A 14160-nucleotide genomic window follows, 5' to 3' on the forward strand; every position below is an offset into this window, starting at 1 on the left:
AAAATTATTCAATTATTCACACGGAACTTTGTAGTAGCGATGTTTTGACGTCATCAACTTCGTGCACGAGATGAATAAATAATTTCATTGTAGCTTGATCTAGGTAAAATAAATAATCTGTTTTAGTAGCTCCACTCCATTAACTAATGTGTCCATGAACTTGTAGATTTTAATGTTTTAGGTTAACTCCTTAAAATAAAAAACTAACACATTTTCTAAAAAGTCGTCAACCTTATTTTTATTCATTCCGTAAAGTGCGAACACAATTTTTCCTTTTGGATTTTTGCAGCAATAAATCATTTGTCTGTCTGTTATGATGAACGTCCCTGGCCCTTGACAAATTCCGCTTCATTAAAAAAATATAAAATATGGTGTTGCGATTTAAATATATTTAAACAGATAACTAGTGGGATAAAATGTCGTTTCAGCGCTAACAATCAATATAACTTCAAGTGTTTATGTTTATGTATCGAAAGAATGTCACGTAGAAATTAGTTTTATTTGAATTAGTTTTGTCTCCTCCAAACAGAGGACTAAAATTATTAATTAAGCCACAATCGAAAAAAAAATGTTCTGAATATTTTAATGTTTATGTTATCATTATTAAATAAACGCGTATGTATTGTCACATCGAGAAATCGAAAAAACGAAAAATCCAAAACTTGAGAAATCGAAAAGTCAAAACATTAAAAATTCGAAAAATCGAAATTCGAGCTGATAATTGAATTGAGAGATTGAGAGCGCGAAATTGAAAACTCAAATCGAGAAATCTAAAAATCGAAAAATGAAAATTGAGAATTCGAAAAATTGGAATGTTTCGATTTTCCAAATTTCGATTTTTAGAATTTTTTATGTTTTGAATTTTCGGTTTACAAATTTTGATTTTTTGAATTTTCGATTTTTGTAATTTTCAATTTTTCTTTTTTTTGATTTTTCGAATGTTCCATGTTTCCATTTTTTGATTGCCGATTTTACTAATTTTCAATTTTGCGTTTTTTTTCGAATATTCGATTTTTCGAATTATCGATTCCCAATTTTTCAATTTCTTGATTTTCAGTTTCTGGATTTCTCAGTTTTCGATTTCTCGAATTTCGATTGTTCGATTTTGAATATTTTGAATTTTCGAGATTTTGTATTCTCAGTGCTCGATTTTTCGGTGTTTCGAATGTTCAAATTCTCAATTCGAAATCTTTCGATTTCTTGAATTTCAATTGCTCGATTTGTTGGTTTCCCGAATTGATTGTCAATTTATCGAATTTTGAATTTCTCGTATTCTCATTTTTCGATTTTTCTGTGTTTCGATTTTTGGAATTCATATTTCTCAATTTTTCGATTTTTCGTTACTTGATTTTCAAATTTTTAGATTTCTAAGTTTTCTATTTCCCGGTTTCCCGACTTCCGATTTTGCGATTTTTCGAATTTTTGATGTCTTGATGAATTAGTTAAATCAAAAATTCCATCGAGAAATCAATGATCAAGCAATCTAAAAAAAATAACCAAAAAATCAGAATTGGAAATTGAGAATTCGGAAAATCGAAATCTTTCGAATTCTCAAATTTCGATTTTTAGAATTCTTAATGTTATGCATTTTTCTGATTTTCAATTTTTCTTTTTGTACGATTTTACGAATTCTCAATTACAATTTTTCCATGTGTCGAATTTTTGATTGACGATTTATCGAATGTTCAATTTTTCGTTTTTTGGAATGTTTTCAATTCTGATTTTTTGGTTTTGTCAATTTTTCGATTTTTAGAATTCTTGATTTCCGATTTCTCGCTTTCTCGATTTCTCACATTTAGATTTTTTAAATTTTTAATATTTTGAATTTTCGATTTCTCGTTTTGCAAATTTTGATTCTTCGAATTTTCGATTGCCGATTTTTCTAACTTTCAATTTTTCGTTTTTTTTCGAATGTTCGATTTTTCGATTTCTCAATTCTCAATACTGTGATTTCTTGATTTTCAATTTCTCAGTTTTCGATTTCTCGGTTTGTCGAGTATTTGTATTCTCATTTCTCGATTTTTCAGTGTTTCGATTTTTCAAATTCTCAATTCTCAACTTTTCAGTTTTTCGATTTCTCATTTTTTTTATTTTTAATTTCTCGATTTCTTAATTTTCGATTTCACGGTTTCTCGAATTTCGGTTTTCGAATATTTAAAGTTTTGATTTTTCGTCTTTTACGGTGTTTGGATTTTTAGAATCCATATTTCCCAATTTTTCGATTTTTCAATTTCCCGGTTTCTCGAATTTCGATTTTGCGATTTTTCGAATTTTTAATGCTTTTGATTTTTCGATTTCTTGACTTTTGACTTTTGATTTTTCAAATTTTTAAGGTCTTGATTAATTAATTCAATCAAAAACTCGAGAAATCGTATAATCAAATCATTAAAAATTCGAAAAACCGAAATTCGAGAAACTGAGAAATCGACAATTGAGAAACTGAGAGCGCGAAAAATCGAAAATCAAGAAATCTAAAAATTGAAAAATTGAAAATACCAAAAAAATCAGAATTTCGATTTGTAGAATTTTTAATGATTTGAATTTTTGATTTCTTGATTTACAAATGTTGATTTTTCGAATTGTCAATCACAATTTTTCGTTTTTTTTTTTCGAATGTTCGGTTTTTCGATTTTCGAGAGTTTATTTTTGAATTTTCGTATCAATTCTCGATTTTTTGGTTTTTCAGTGTTCCGAAAAATCAAAATTCAGGACTTTTTGATTTTTTCAATTTTTCGATTTTTAGATTTCTCGATTTTCGGTTTCTCGCTTTCTCAATTTCTCAAATTTCGATGTTTTAAATTTTCAACATTTTGAATTTCCGATTTCTCTATTTGCAAATTTTGATTTTTCAAATTTTCGATTGTTCTGATTTCAATTTTTCGATGTTTCCGTGTTTCGATTTTTCGAATGTTCCATGTTTCGATTTTTCGATTGCCGATTTCTAATATTCAATTTTTCAGTTTCTCAATTTTCGATTTCTCGGTCTCTCGAATTTCGATTTTGAGATTTTTTAATGTTTTGATTTTCCGATTTTCCGAATTTTCGAGCATTTTTTGCATTCTCATTTCTTGTATTTTCAGTGTTTCGATGTTTCAAATTCTCAATTCTCAATTTTTCAGTTTTTCGATTTCTCATTTTTTTATTTTCAATGTCTCGATTTCTCGGTTTTTCGAATATTTAAAGTTTTGATTTTTTGTGTTTTTCATGTTTTCGATTTTCGATTTTTCGAATTTTCGATTTTTGGTATTTTCATTTCTCGATTTTTCACTTTTTCGGTGTTTGGATTTTTAGAATTCATATTTCCCAATTTTTCGATTTTTCAATTTCCCGGTTTCTCGAATTTCGATTTTGCAATTTTTCGAATTTTTAATGCTTTTGATTTTTCGATTTCTTGACTTTTGATTTTGGTTTATCAAATTTTTAATGTCTTGATTAATTAATTAAACACGAGAAATAAAAAAATCAAAAAAAGAGAAATCGACAATTGAGAAATTGAGAACTCGAAAAATCGAAAAATCGAGAATTGAGGATACGAAAATTCAAAAATCGACTCTCGAAAATCGAACAGTCTAGAGAAACACAGAGACAGGCAGACAGGCAGACAGGCAGGCAGGCAGACAGACAAACAGACAGACAGACAGACAGACAGACAGACAGACAGACAGACAAACAGACAGACAAACGTCGAGAAAACCTATTACCCTATTATAAAACCATCTTAGCACGAAAAAAAAAACAAAAACAAGGAAAAATACCGTACTGATGGCTAATTAGCTCAAACATGATGTTCTTAACCCTCATAAAAGAAGCAGCATCTAGAGATAAAAAGGGAGCAGAGAAAAAGAAAGCCGTTAGGGATATTACGGCACGAACCTTCTTCTGATCAATGATCATGATCACGCTAGAAGCAATATTGAATACGGCGCCTGATAGTGTATTTATTTAAAATTTAGTGCCCAGAAAATACCCTTGATTTTCCAATTAAGTTTAATATGTTTCAAGGGACGATCTTCCATTGTGCGGATTCGATCTTTCTTGGCAAATCTTCCGGATTTTTATGGAGTCTGCTGGAACTGAGCACATCCTTCGTTGAGTTAACTTTTAGTTCAATTTCTATGAAAACAAAACTCAATTTAACCGTGCCGTGGACTTTCTTACCGTTTCAACCGGTTATTAAAACTAATCGAGATAATTCTGCCTGCATTGACGTCAGTCAATGATAAAACATTGAAATGTACTTTTTTCATTATTTCTGTTACTCATTTCAATAAAACACAGTTACGCAGGTTTAATGTGCATTATTTAAAGATATGACTCAATTACGTACTCATTTAAAACCCCGTTTTACAGCACGAACCCTTGAAGAGAGACAACTATGGTTTTAATTCCTCTAAAATATTTAATTACGCTAAAGTAATAACTCAATGAAATTCTGAACTGGCGCAATTTTTGCTCGCGCTTCCAAATTAAATAAAAATTGCGCCATTAAAGCGAAACCCCACCTTAATGGAAGGGTGCCTGAGTAATGGTTTTTAATTAAACTGCCACACTATTTACCCTAGAGAAGCTCCGTCTCACTACATCACGCCAACACACGTGATACCGGACGGCTAAATACATAAATTTGCACCAGCTAATTGGAACTCGGAAATTGTTTAAAATCGGTCACAACAAGATAGAACACGTGAGTGCGTTGGTAGAAAAATACTGGAATAAGTTTCCAGGACTTAATTAAAGAGCGACACCTGGCAGTCGAAATTTCGAGTTTAAGCTCTTCCGGAGCTTTCGTTCTTTATTTTACTAATTAGGCTTCATAATGCTCCCTATCTGCCTCATTCTAAATTTTCTGCTTTTCTTTTTCGTGTGTGATGGTTGGAAATCGGAAAAACGTCTCATACCCTGACGACTGTTCGCCTCGGTCAATAATTCAATTAAGGAGGCATAAGGAAGCATTAACCTGAGGTTAAATCGAAAGTTCATCGCTTGGTGGTGATGGATTAAACGTCATTTTCTGGCCACAATTTTTTTTTTTTTATTTATACAACAACAGTGTCAAACCGCAAAATTAAAATTATCACACTTTTTGTCACTTTCAATTTATGTAAAAGATTTTTTATGAATTAGCCCGAAACCTAGCTAATATAATTTTCTGCGAAATTACAATTTATGAAGGAACCTTGCGAGATGATTCTTTGAAGTTCGTCTCAAATAGCGCCCCTTTCTGATTTCTTAGATTCAAGACACTCTAATGTCGTTTAATTAAATTTGGCGATATTGATCATAAGTTGAACTTGCCGCCTGGAACCTAACTTCTTCTTTTGTGTAACTTCCATGACCTCTGGCTTTACAAAACGCTTGCCATTTTGCTGGCAACTTCAAGGTGTGAGCTGTACAAAGTTTCGTAATAAATTATCTTAAAATTCATCGCGAGAATGTTTTATTCACCACAGGAAGTACGGGAATGTAAAATAAGGTTGTACTGGTGGATAACTGTAGAATTAATCATATTGCCGTCTGATCGATTTTTTATTTCGACTTGGCTTTTACGCGTTGTGCAGAAAAGTGTAAGTGTTTTGAAGCTTAAACACTGAAATATTTGTATGAATTTTTGTTTCGTGTTACGTTGTATCAATGAATCTTACGTGGAGTTTGCGTGCATTTTAAAAGATGTCAAGGTTAAGATCGACTAAACTCGATTCAACAGTTAGAATTTTGAATTTTAGTTGGGTTAATTTTATCATGCGATTAATTGGGCGTATGATGGAATTTAATAAATTAGGTGACGAGTGTCAAGCGCTAAATATTTAATAGAGTATTAATTTTTCGTTTGTTGTTTTAAAATTGATCATAAAACAACACCAACAAACCCAACAAATCAAATTTTACTGCAGAAAATTGTTATCTGTGCATGTTATTCCACTGCTGTCTACAGTCTAAAAATTTTCAAATCTACAGGATGTTTCTGTTGAAACTGGCACTCTATAGTTTCGTTTCAATTGCTTAGAAAATATTATACTAGTAATGGCTACTTTCATTTTGCTCGATTTTTCGATTTTTCTTTATATTCAAGTATTCGTTTTTTCGATGTCTCAGTTTACAGTTTTGTAATTTTTCGTTTACTGGTCTGATTTTTCGAAAATTGAATCAAATTTTTCGCTCTTTCGATTGTCATACATATTTTTCGGTTGTCGATTTTTCGATTTCGAATTCTCAATTTTTCGGTTTTTCGATTTTTCGATTTCTTGATTTTTTTTTGTTACTAATTTTTGATTGTGGTATTTTGAGGATCTGAGAATTATGGTGTTCTGGGGATTTGAGGATTATGCTATTTTGAGGATTTGAAACTTATGCTGTTCTGAGGATTTGAGGAATATGCTGTTCTGAGGATTTAGGATTATGCTGTTCTGAGGATTTTAGGATTATGGTGTTCTAAAGATTTGAGGATTATGATGTTCTGAGGATTTGAGGATTATGATATTCTGAGGATTTGAAGATTATGCTGTTCTGAGGATTTGAGTTTTATGCAGTTCTGAGGATTTGAAAATTATGGTGTTCTGAAGATTTGACGATTTTGTGAATTTTCCAGATTTTGTGGATTTTCCATATTTTCTGGCTTTTGTGGATTTTCCAGATTTCCCAGATTTTCTGAATTTTTCAGATTTTTTGGATTTTCTGGACATCCTAAATTTTCTGAATTTTCTGTATTTTTTTCGATTGGATTTGGATTGGATTTTGTAGGATTTTTTGGATTCCATTGGTTTTTGTTTGACTTTTTAGATTTTTTTCGTCTTTTGTTGAATTTTGTGGACTTTTTTTTTTATCTTTCTGGATTTTGTGAATTTTTCAGATTGTTTGGATTTTTCAATTTTCCAGCTATTCCACTTTTCCAGATATTCTGGATTTTTCAGATTTACTGGATTTTCTACATTTTCCAGATTTTCTGGATTTTGTAGATTTTCCAGATTTCCCAGATTTTCCAGATTTTCTGGATTTTTTCGATTGGGTTTGGATTGGATTTTTTTGATTTTTTTTTTTGATTTCAGTGGTTTTTAGCTTTTTTCAATTTTTTATCTTTTTTGGAATTTTAATTTTTTCGTCTTTTATTTTTTTTGTATTATTTGGATTTTTTAATCTTCTGGATTTTGTGAATTTTCCAGATGTTCTGAATTTGTCAGATTTTTTGGATTTTCTGGAGTTTCAAATTTTCTGGATTTTCTGTATTTTTTCGATTGCATTTGGATTGGATATTGTAGGATTTTTTGGATTTCATTGGTTTTTGTTTGACTTTTTAGAGTTTCTTATTTTTGTTTATTTTGGGAATTTTTAATTCTTTTGTGGGTTTTCTTTTTTCGTCTTTTGTTGGATTTTTTGGACTATTTGGATTTTTTTTATCTTTCTGGATTTTGTGCATTTTTCAGATTTTTTGGATTTTTCAGATTTTCCAGCTTTTCCAGATATTCTGAATTTTCCAGATTTTCTGGATTTTCGAGATTTTTTTATTTTCCAGATTTTCTAGATTTTCCAAATTTTTTAGATTTTCAGGACTTTCCAAATTTTCCGTACTTTCCAAATTTTCCGGATTTTCCAGATTTTCTGGATTTTCTAGATTTTCCAAATTTTCTGGATTTTGTGGATTTTCCAGATTTTATGGATTTTTTTCGATTGGATTTGGATTGGAATTTGTTGATTTTTTTTTGGATTTCATTGGTTTTTAGATTTTTTCAATTGTTTTATCTTTTTTGGAATTTTAATTCTTTTTCTGGATTTTCTGGATTTTTCGTCTTTTGTTGTTTTTTTTGGATTATTTGGATTTTTTTAATCTTCTGGATTTTGTGAATTTTCCAGATTTTCTAGATTTTTCAGATTTTTTGGATTTTCTGGACTTTTCAAATTGTCTCCATATTCCAGATGTTTTGGATTTTTCAGATTTATTGGATTTTCTGTACATTCCAAATTTTCTGGATTTTTTGTATTTTTTTCGATTGAATTACGTAGGATTTTTTGGATTTCATTAGTTTTTGTTTGATTTTTTAGATTTTTTTCGTCTTTTGTTGGATTTTTTGCACTATTTGGATTTTTTTATCCTTCTGGATTTTGTGAATTTTTCAGATTTTTTGGATTTTTCAGATTTTCCAGCTTTTCCAGTTATTCTGGATTTTCCAGATTTTTTTATTTTCGAGATTTTCCAGATTTCCCAGATTTCCCAGATTTTCCAGATTTTCTGGATTTTTTCGATTGGATTTGGATTGAATTTTGTAGGATTTTTTGGATTTCATTGGTTTTTGTTTGACGTTTTAGATTTTCTTCGTCTTTTGTTGGATTTTTTGGACTATTTGGGGTTTTTTTATCATCCTTCTGGATTTTGTGAATTTTGCAGATTTTTTGGGTTTTTCAGACTTTCCAACTTTTCCAGTTATCCTGGATTTTCCAAATTTTTTAATTTGCGAGATTTTCTAAATTTTCCGGATTTTCTAGATTTTCTGAATTTTCTACATTTTCCAGATTTTCCAAACTTTGTAGATTTTCCACATTTCCCAGATTTTCCAGATTTTCTGGATTTTTTCGATTGGATTTGGATTGGATTTTGTTGAATTTTTTTGGATTTCAGTGGTTTTTAGATTTTTTTCAATTTTTTATCTTTTTTGGAATTTTTTAATCTTCTGGATATGTGAATTTTCCAGATGATCTGAATTTGTCAGATTTTTTGGATTTTCTGGACTTTCCAAATTTTCTTAATTTTCTGGATTTCCAAATTTACTGGATTTTCCAGATTTTCTGAATTTCCTAGATTTTCTGGATTTTCCAAATTTTTTCGATTTTGTGGACTTTCCAAATTTTCAGGATTTTCCAGATTTTCTAGATTTTCCAAATTTTATGAATTTTGTGGATTTTCCAGATTTGCCAGATTTTCTGGATTTTTTCGATTGGATTTGGATTGGATTTTGTTGATTTTTTTTGGATTTCATTAGTTTTTAGGTTTTTTCAATTTTTTTTATCTTTTTTGGAATTTTAATTCTTTTTCTGGATTTTCTGGATTTTTTCGTCTTTTCTTGGTTTTTTGGATTATTTGGATTTTTTTAATATTCTGGATTTTGTGAATTTTCCAGATTTTCTGAATTTTTCAGATTTTTTGGATTTTCTGGACATTCCTAATTTTCTGGATTTTTTGTATTTTTTTCGATTGAATTTTGTAGGATTTTTTGGATTTCATTGGTTTTTGTTTGACTTTTTAGATTTTTTTCGATTTTTTGATTATTTTGGGAATTATTGGGAATAATTTGGGGATTTTCCAGATTTTTCAAATTTTCTGGATTTTCCGGATTTTTCGATTTATTCTGTTCTGAGGATTTGAGGATCATTGTTTTTTGATGATTTGAGGATTCTGCTGTTCTGAAGATTTGAGGATTATGGTGCTTCGAGGAGTTGAGGATTATGCCGTTCTGAGGATTTGAGGAATATACTGTTGTGAGGATTTTAGGATTTTCTGGATTTTGTGGATTTTCCAGATTTCCCAGAATTTCTGGATTTTCCAAATTTTGCAGATGGTCTGAATTATTTTCTGGATTTCCCAGATGTTTCAGATTTTCTCAATTTCCAGATTTTCCAAATTTTCTGAATTTTTTCGATTTATTCTGTTCTGAGGATTTGAGGATTTGATGATTATGGTGTTTTGAGTATTTGAGGATTATGCGGGTCTGAGGATTTGAGGATTATGGTGTTTTGAGGATTTGAGGATTATGCTGTTCTGAGGATTTGAGTATTATTGTATTTTGAGAATTTGAGGATTATGATGTTCGAAGGATTTGAGAATTATGGTGTTCTGAGGATTTGATGATAATTCTAGTCTGAGGATTTGACGATTATGGTTTTCTAAGTATAAGTATGAGGGTTATGGTGTTCTAAGAATTTGAGGATTATTGTGTTCTGAGGATTTGAGGATTGTGGTGTTCTGAGGATTTGAGAATTATGATGTTTTGAGGGTTTGAGGATTATGGTGTGTTGGGGAATTGAGAATTATTGTGCTGTGAGAATATGAGGATTATGGTTTTTCGTTTCCTCAACTATCAGATTTTAGATTTCAATTTTTCGGGTTCTCGAATGTCAAATTATAATTTGAAACTTAAAACATGTTTAAAATCCTAAATATGTTTGCAGGGAGATATCTATTTTGCAATTATGGTCCACCCTCAGTCTATCAATGAACGAAAAATTCATCCGTTGAGAAGGGGCGGATATAAGTTAATCTTTGGCTTTCTTATTTACTTAATACATATACAGGGTCGCTAGAGTGTATGGAAACGGTTAAATATCTTGAGAACCAATTGTACAAATCATCTGAAATTAGGTGTATTCCTGGAAAAAATTTTTTTGCTTCATTTGTTTTCGAGATTCAAGCCCAACTTGATTTTTTTAAGTAGCACTACTATACTTAATGAATTTTTGGACCGAGTTTTTTTTCTGAATTCATTGACCTCTTTTAGATTTTCTGGGATTTTTCCGGACTCTCTCGAATTCTCTCCGATTCCCTTAGATTTATTCATATTCTCTGGAATTCACTCGGACTCTTTGGAATTTTCTTGGATTTTTTAAGATTCCTCTGAAAGGAATGTTTATGTTCTGTTGGACAATAAATCTATTTATTAATCCATTGAGTTTTCCAGGAGTCTTCCTAATTTTTCGAAATAATTATTAACTTCCCTTTTTTTTACTTTTTAATGGAAAATCGATGAACCAATTTTCCATTTTTCGATGTTTCAATAATTTTTGTGTTTTTTTTATTGTCGATTTTTTTAATGTTTTTGGCTTTTTTGTATTCTCGGTTCTCGACTTTTTTTATCTTTAGAATTCTTAACTTCTCAATTTCTTGAATTTTTAGATTTTTAGATTTCTCAGTTTTTGATTCTCAAATTTCGATGTTTAGAATTTTTAATATTTTGAATTTTCATTTTTTCGATTTTAAAATTTTGGTTTTTCTAATTTTCAATTTTTCAGTGTTTCAGAGTTTCGATGTTTCGAATATTCCATTCGATTTTGTGATTATTCTGATTTTTAATGTCTTTGATGTTTCGATTGTTTGATTTTTCGAATTTTTAGTAGTATGATTTTCCTCAATTTTAGTCAAAATGTTGAATCTCGAAACTTGTTTAAATACTTAATTAATTAAAATTATTAATCAATCGTTGCTTCGTACTTTTTGCTTATCCTATACCATAAAGGCTACTTGATGCCCGCATTTGAGTGCTTATAAACAAGATGATGATTGTAAAATAGACTAAACGTTGTTTACACGATAAAATCGAATCAGAAAATTTTCAAAAGTTGGTATTCTAGTTCATGTAAGAAATAGTAAGTTCTCAAATAGCATTCACGTTTTACTCCGTTTCAGCATGTTTACCCTGTTATAATTGCATAAACTTCGCTCCACTTCTGTGGATCTTAAAAACCCCTGAATTATAAATACAACCGAAATTTTGCTTTTAAGCACAGAGGTGATTTTGCATTTATTTTTAATGCCCAAAGTACCATTTCGCTGCATTTATTTTTCATCGAGACTGAGTAAAGTGGCCAGGATGTAAGTGCAAAATTGGATGCTGCATTATGAATAACTTCCTCCAAGCTACGCGTCGCATCATGAACACTCAAATCAATACATTGTAACCAATTTGTGTCCAATCGCTCACGACATACAAACTCACCATCATGCAAGAAAAAATAAGGTCTTCTGGTGGTACCTTGATGTAATGTTCGTCGTCGCATCATTAATTTTACGACAGGATCAATGAATTCCCCTCAAGGTGAGCGAGGATGATCCAAAGTTTAAAGATTATGTTGTCTACAAGAGTTTTTAATATGAATGAGTGTCCCACAATATGCCTACTTATTTTTTGTCAAACAAAACAGGCACAGTTTTCACTATAGTCGTAAAAATCGCGATATTTGCTATGTTGATGTGTCTATGTAAATATGCAAATTTTTAAGTAACCGTGTGTTTTTTTATGCAAATCGAACCTCATCGATTATTAACACTAGGAATTCCGATATCATGTTTCACAAATTTTATCTCGCATTTAAACGATGCTATTTCGTAACACGAATAAATTGCTTTATTATGTATTGAGTGTTGATTTATAAAATTTATTTGTCTGGTGTCATTGTTGTTATTTCTTTATTATTTTAATGTACTGCGTTTTAGTTTTGGTGGACGAAATAGAAAGTCCAGACGAACCGTATTTGCGCATTTGGAATTTTGGCGAAAAAAAAATTAGATGAATGGAGGTTTGCGGTTTTGATTTACGCGCGGGTTTATGCAGTGGAACATTTTATTTCAGGCGCCAGAAACACAAATTTATGTGCGGTTAAATATTTTTTTTCTTTTTAATTTGTAATTCCGAACGATTAAATAAGCTGTAGATCATTCAGTTGCTCATACACATTATGAACAAGTATACTTTTTTTATTTATGATTTTTTTAAATTCCCAAAGCTGCAATTTTTAAAGTCACAGATCATAAAAAAACAGGGTGACTCGACAGAAGTTTTTTCGAATTATATTTTATTATAACATAACCTATGAAATAAGATAGCTACATTATTTCATATTCAAGAACCTTAGTTAAATTTTAAAAATATTTTGTGTACGGTTTATATTTGAGAAAGTTTCACAAAACAAAAACGATAAATATAACAAAAAAGTTATTAAAAGCAAAAAGTGATGTTTCCGTTATACAAATTTGATGGCCCTGACACTATTATCCAATTTTTATTATCGATGTGCCAATTTCTCGATTTTCAATTTCTTTATTTTTTATTTTTCGAAATTTCGGAATTCTCGATTTTTCGACTTTTCGATGTGTTTTGATTTAATAATAATAATAGGATGAGCAATAAGGACATTTTACAGAAGCTTTCCCCTTTTCAATGTGTGGACTTCCTAATATTTCAATTTCTCAATTGCTCGAATTCTCAATTTTTGATTTTTCGATTTTTCCACTTTTAGAATTTTTAATGTTTTGAATTTGCGATTTCTCGATTTACAAATTATGATTTTCCGAATTCTCATTTACAATTTTTCAATTTTTCGGTGTTTCAGTGTTTCGATTTTTCGAATGTTCCACGTTTCGGTTATTCGATTGCCCATTTTTCGAATTTTCAATTTTTCGGTTTTTTTAGAATGTTGGATTTTTCGAAATCTCAATTCTCAATTTTTCAATTTCATGTTTTCGTTTACTCGAATTTAAATTTTTCCAATTTTTTATGTTTTGATTTTCGATTTTTCGGATTTTCGAGTTTTTGTATTCTCAATTCTCGATTTTTTGAATTTTCAATTTTTGGTGTTTTCAGTTTCTCGATTTCCCAATTTTCGATTTCTCTCTTTCTCGAATTTCGATTTTTTTATTTTTTTGCTTTGATTTCCCGTTTTTCGATTTTTTGAAATTCTGTAATCTCAATTCTCGATTCTTTAGTTTTTCAATTTTTCGATTTCTTGATTTTTCAATTTCTCGATTTCTTAATTTTAATTCTCGAATTTCGGTTTTTCAAATATTTAAAGTTTTGATTTTTCGCGTTTTACCATTGTTCAATTGTTCGACTTTCGACTGTCAATATTTCGAATGTTCGATTTTTCGAATTCTCAATTCTAAATTTTTCGATTTCTCGATTTCCAACTTTTGGATTTCTCAATTTTCGATTTTTAGAATTTTTAATGTTTTGATTTTTCGATTTCTCTATTTACAAATTTTGAATTTTAGATTTTTATAATATTTAGTTTTCCTTTTTTTCTATTTTTCGAATTCTAGTTTCTAGATTTTTCAGTTTTTCTACGTTTCAGTGTTTCGATTTTTCGATTGCCATTTTTCGAATTTTCGATTTTTTGATTTCTTAATTTCCAATTTCTCGATTTCTCAATTTTCGATTTCACTATTTCCCGAAGTTCGATTTTTCGAATTTTTAGGTTTTTATTTTTCGATTTTACGGTGTTTCAATTCCTAAATTTTTAGTTTTTCGATTTTCCGATTTCTTAATTTTCAATTTCTTGATTCCTTAATTTTAATTTTTAATTCGGAATTTCGGTTTTTCTAATATTTAAAGTTTTTCGATTGTCAATTTCAAATTTTCCTTTTTTCGTATTTTTGATTTTTCACTTTTGCGATTTTCTGATTTC

Source organism: Zophobas morio, unplaced genomic scaffold (genome assembly GCF_036711695.1).
Source record: "Zophobas morio isolate AGI-343-1 ecotype UQ-CSIRO unplaced genomic scaffold, CSIRO_AGI_Zmor_V1 ptg000031l, whole genome shotgun sequence".
In the NCBI taxonomy this organism is placed as follows: Eukaryota; Metazoa; Arthropoda; class Insecta; order Coleoptera; family Tenebrionidae; genus Zophobas; species Zophobas morio.